Genomic DNA, 6,000 nt, shown 5'->3' on the forward strand with positions numbered 1-6,000 from the left:
TGGATTTCTGGATATCAGCCACCTCCTCTATCTGCCGGTGGTACATACCGTGCAGGGGCCTGTCCTTCCATGCATATATATATACATATATACGGTGGCTTGCAAAAGTATTCGGCCCCCTTGAACTTTTCCACATTTTGTCACATTACAGCCTCAAACATGAATCAATTTTATTGGAATTCCACGTGAAAGACCAATACAAAGTGGTGTACACGTGAGAAGTGGAACCAAAATCATACATGATTCCAAACATTTTTTACAAATAAATAACTGAAAAGTGGGGTGTGCGTAATTATTCAGCCCACTGAGTCAATACTTTGTAGAACCACCTTTTGCTGCAATTACAGCTGCCAGTCTTTTAGGGTATGTCTCTACCAGCTTTGCATATCTAGAGACTGAAATCCTTGCCCATTCTTCTTTCCAAAACAGCTCCAGCTCAGTCAGATTAGATGGACAGTGTTTGTGAACAGCAGTTTTCAGATCTTGCCACAGATTCTCAATTGGATTTAGATCTGGACTTTGACTGGGCCATTCTAACACATGGATATGTTTTGTTTTAAACCATTCCATTGTTGCCCTGGCTTTAAGTTTAGGGTTGTTGTCCTGCTGGAAGGTGAACCTCCGCCCCAGTCTCAAGTCTTTTGCAGAATCCAAGAGGTTTTCTTCCAAGATTGGCCTGTATTTGGCTCCATCCATCTTCCATCAATTCTGACCAGCTTCCATGTCCCTGCGGAAGAGAAGCACCCCCAGAGCATGATGCTGCCACCACCATATTTGACAGTGGGGATGGTGTGTTCAGAGTGATGTGCAGTGTTAGTTTTCCGCCACACATAGCGTTTTGCATTTTGGCCAAAAAGTTCCATTTTGGTCTCATCTGACCAGAGCACCTTCTTCCACGTGTTTGCTGTGTCCCCCACATGGCTTGTGGCAAACTGCAAACGGGACTTCTTATGGTTTTCTGTTCACAATGGCTTTCTTCTTGCTACTCTTCCATAAAGGCCAACTTTGTGCAGTGCACGACTAATAGTTGTCTTATGGACAGATTCCCCCACCTGAGCTGTAGATCTCTGCAGCTCGTCCAGAGTCACCATGGGCCTCTTGGCTGCATTTCTGATCAGCGCTCTCCTTGTTCGGCCTGTGAGTTTAGGTGGACGGCCTTGTGTTGGTAGGTTTACAGTTGTGCCATACTCCTTCCATTTCTGAATGATCGCTTGAACAGTGCTCCGTGGGATGTTCAAGGCTTGGGAAATCTTTTTGTAGCCTAAGCCTGCTTTAAATTTCTCAATAACTTTATCCCTGACCTGTCTGGTGTGTTCTTTGGACTTCATGGTGTTGTTGCTCCCAATATTCTCTTAGACAACCTCTGAGGCCGTCACAAGGCAGCTGTATTTGTACTGACATTAGATTACACACAGGTGCACTCTATTTAGTCATTAGCACTCATCAGGCAATGTCTATGGGCAACTGACTGCACTCAGACCAAAAGGGGCTGAATAATTACGCACACCCCACTTTTCAGTTATTTATTTGTAAAAAATGTTTGCAATCATGTATGATTTTCATTCCACTTCTCACGTGTACACCACTTTGTATTGGTCTTTCACGTGGAATTCCAATCAAATTGATTTGTGTTTGTGGCTGTAATGTGACAAAATCTGGAAAGGTTCAAGGGGCGAATACTTTTGCAAGCCACTGTGTATATATACACACATATATATATATATATATATATATATATATATATATATATATATATATATATATATATATATATATATATATATATCAGTCAATATTCATTATTTGTTTGCATACTCAGTAGGTTGTGGGATACACATTAGGATTTGTAGTATTTCCTTCTACTACACTACTTTGAACAGATAAAGTTAAAGGTGATATGCAAGCTGTGATGCATGTACAGTTCTTGCAGGGTTTTTTATGAGAGAGACAAGACAAATATGCTCCAGTTATAAGTTTGCATAATTTATCATCAAAATGGTTAGAATTTCAAGTTAGTTTTACATGACGCCATGGACATCCTCTTACTCAGAGACAAAAGTCTGCTGCACACAGGCCATAAACACTTTTTATTATGTGTGATAAACAGGATACTAAGGGTTTGGTCAAAAATTGGAGGAAGTTGAAGGAGCGCCCAGCTGACGCAGGCTGTGTGGGTTGGGAAATCTCCATAGCTTCCAGGGATCCAGAGGTAGCTGAAAACAGAAGCTTAGTCTCTGGGGAAGCACTAGAGAGAGTTTCAGTTACTGTAGATGCCATGTACACTGTTTCTGAATGTCCAGTCTCAGAGCTAGCACTCATTGAATTTGTTGTGATATCCCCAGGCTCAGAGGGAGAATGAAATGAATCATTTAAATTCATAGGGCCAGAAAAAGTGGCCTCTGGGAAAACAGTCTCTGTTTCTACTATGTCTAAATTTACATAGACTGAGATAGCAAACGCGGAGTTTTCAAACACTGGAAAGGCAGGCTCAGGGTTAACAATTCCTGAGATTACAGAATCTGAGTAAACAGTCACCGAGTTTGAATTACTATGCTCAGCAGAAACAATCTCTTTGGGTGTGTTAAGAAATAAATATATAATCTAAATGCTGATTAGTGTGTTTTATGAGAGGCCCAGACTTCAGTGTAAAACTAGGTTGCAGGCTGACAGGAAACTGCAGGCTTTTGCAGAGGCAGAAAGTGAAACTAAGCAGAGTGTTTGATCGAAACTTAAAGTGTGGTGTGACGTCGAGAGGAAGTATATAAATAACTAGGTTTCCTTTTTGTGCTGCAGACCTGAGCTTATGTGTTCGTGTGTTCAGGTCTCCATGTCCCGGGATATGTAAAATTAAAGACCATTTTTAAAGTGAAAGACCACTATGAGCCATGTCTTTTTTGGCCGTAAAGAATCCAAAAGAACTGGGATTTAATACTTGGTGCCAGTGACCCGGATTCTTTTGTGGCTGAGGGGACTAATTTGGACCTTAAGGTATGATCTGATATGAGGCGGACAACAGACCGGTCTAAAAGATTTAAAGGTAAGCACAAGCCTGTTAAAAATTGTGCACATTGGATGAATTCTAAATTAGTTGTCCGCCGAATTGATGATTGTTACCGTTAAATTGGCTCAGCAGTGGAAATTAAACTAGATTATAAAATCTCTTAAGTAGATTTCAGGTGACATGTCCATGATAATTTTGAGTAATTAGAAATAAATAAAAGTAAAGTTTGGGGATATTTGACAAAATTTATTGTGGTTAATTTTAGGGTGAAGTTAAAAGTTGTTGTGACGTATGTTTGAAGTTGGTGTGTTATGTGTGTGTTTTACATCAGCCAAGAAAAGAGATTAGATTAGGACATTTGGTCAGGAAATTTTATTCCCACATTGATTATAGGGTGGGACCCGAGCATCAGATAACAAACTGGCGGTTAGAATCCACAGTGATGCTTCTAGAATTATTTAAATTGTAGGACGGAGACGGCATTTCTCTAGGGGTGCAAAATGTTCTGAGGGTTATGCCTCCACTCTGTTCCGGACGCGGAACATTGTCCTCGGGCGAGAGGGTTAATTCAGCTGGCTGCTGCGACAACTGGGGACAGTCATTAATAGCTAGTGGTCAAGTACCACTTTACTTGCACCGATTGACCGACAGGGGCGGCGCCCCGGGGGTGACCATTCCAAACGTGGCTCACATGTAAGCTTTACGTAAAGCTTCAGGCGCCAGCCGGATGCTGGGCGTTTATGAGATGGAGCTTCTTGTCAAGCTGTGGGAAGCACTTATAGATTAAGATAGGACTTATTAATCGGGCCGCTGTCCCGGACAGATAACGGCTACAATTGACCAGCAAGGTGGGCGAACCTGGGCTTAGATGCTTTTAAATTAGTCGAAATGGTAGGATGACTAGTACTAGAGGAAGATGAAGGGAAGTTGTGATATGGTAATGGAAAAATTTATCTTGGCAGTTAGTGGCAGTCTTTTGTTATATATATAAATGTGTGAATGTATAAATGAAGTGTAAAATTGTTATTTGGATGAAAGATTAAAGATGCACATTGTTTTGAGAGAAAAGGCGGTGTGTGTGAGACGATGATGAAAGTATTGCGTGAATGATGCTACAAAACGGAGCTGAAAGAATGGTGATGTGTGGAAAACTGTTAATTGTGCCAAAAGAGTTCTGCTAAGCACGCTGAAGATTTTGATGTGAATGCTGGCAAATGCAAAGAGCTTAGTATATTTAAGTGTGTGTGCGTGTAATAAGGGTGCATTCTTTTTAGATCAAGACTTAGCTTAAATACAGAGGGTTTATAGACTGTAAATATATATATAGAAAAAAAGAGTTCGAATTAGCCTGTAGAAACGGGAAAGAGAGAAACAGAAAAATATGAGTCTGTGTGGCTGTGTGTGTGTGGCAGGAAGTAGACAACTTTGCATGCCCATAAAAGGACACTGGCTGATGTGTGAAGTGTGGGACCAGAGAGAGAGAGAGACTTAGGAAGGAATGTCTTAAGAAAAAGTGATAAAAAAATTATATTAATTAAATGTTTTAGTGTGTTAATACAGGTGGACTCTTCTCAAGCTGAAAACATGAGTACAGCGGCAAAAGCATAGATTAACAGAATTGGGATGAAAACAGGCCAGGCTTTGGCTTAAAATTTGACAGCTTCACCTCTCATTCTCTCCTTATCCTGAGAAGAAGCTTAAAGGACAGTCAATCTCCTGATGAAGACAGAAGACAGACAGAACACCGTGTACTTGAAGAATTAACAGCAGGCAAAAAGACAGTGCAACTGAACTATAACACTGACGACTCCAGCAGCAGCATGTAAGAAAGCACTTGATGCAACATGCACTGTGAATTACAAGCTGGGCAGTTGAACAGTGAGATGATGATGTGAAAGTACTGGACAGCACCGGACACTGAGTTTCATATTTGCCATGCTGGGAGAAAAGACTGAAAAGATCAAGAGAGAAGCAATGGAGAGAAACAGCTGATTTGGGCCTGTGTTGATCTGCGAGGCCCCACAGGAAGCTGTGAGAACAGTGAGAGGTGAACCTGGACCTGATATCGTGAGAGTATATGGGAAAATTGGATTGAAGGTTGAGACTGAACTCACGAAGGTTTAGAAATGTTCACCACATCACATCAAAGAGGTTAAAAAAAGGTTAAAAATAAAGATTAAGAGAAAAAGAGATAAAGAGAGAAATTAACTAACAATTACATGAATGAATAGAAAACACACATACACAAATTGATACATGTGAAATTAGTTTTGGAGAGAAGCAGAAGTGAGACAGTTTGAATCCACAGCTCAGTGCAAAGAGGCATGAGTTAAACCTGATTATAAAATACATATGCAATGAAGAAGCAGCTTACACTCAATTAATATGAACACATAACATAAACGCAACAAAGACACGCTTACACTTTTGTCGTTTAAGTTTGTCATTTTTAGGTGCAAAGCAGACCTGGATCAATTTTCCACATGCAGCAGTCGGAAGAAAGTTATAGGTTAACATAACTGGAAACGTTCAGGCCAAGTTTCTGGTTGAATTGTTTACAGCGCCATGCGTCACTAAACCTGACAAGCGAGCTCTAACTCCTGGCTGAAGACAAGGAATGCTGTTATTTAAGGTGGGAAATCAAAATTTGGGTTAGCAAACTTGGGAAAGAGAAAACTGACTGCTTAAGTGGGAAAATTGTGAAGGAGTCTGAAACACTGCAAAAAGAAACATATACAAAATCACACACACAAACAGAAAATGCATTAACCTTACAAATACGAGAGAGCTGATGAGGATTAGACAGCATCTTGAGCACGTGAGGCTGTTAATTAGTGTTAAAATAGTGTGAATTTAACACACTTAAACCCTGAAGTTGAGGAATAACTCAGGGAAGTTCCATGACAATAGAGTGACGTTGGTGAAAATGAAAAGTGATTAAAAGCTTAAAGTAGTTTTAAAATAGTGAATTGGAAGTGCTCTTGTGTTGATTGAGCAAA

Source organism: Oreochromis aureus, linkage group 6, assembly GCF_013358895.1.
Source record: "Oreochromis aureus strain Israel breed Guangdong linkage group 6, ZZ_aureus, whole genome shotgun sequence".
Taxonomy (NCBI): Eukaryota; Metazoa; Chordata; class Actinopteri; order Cichliformes; family Cichlidae; genus Oreochromis; species Oreochromis aureus.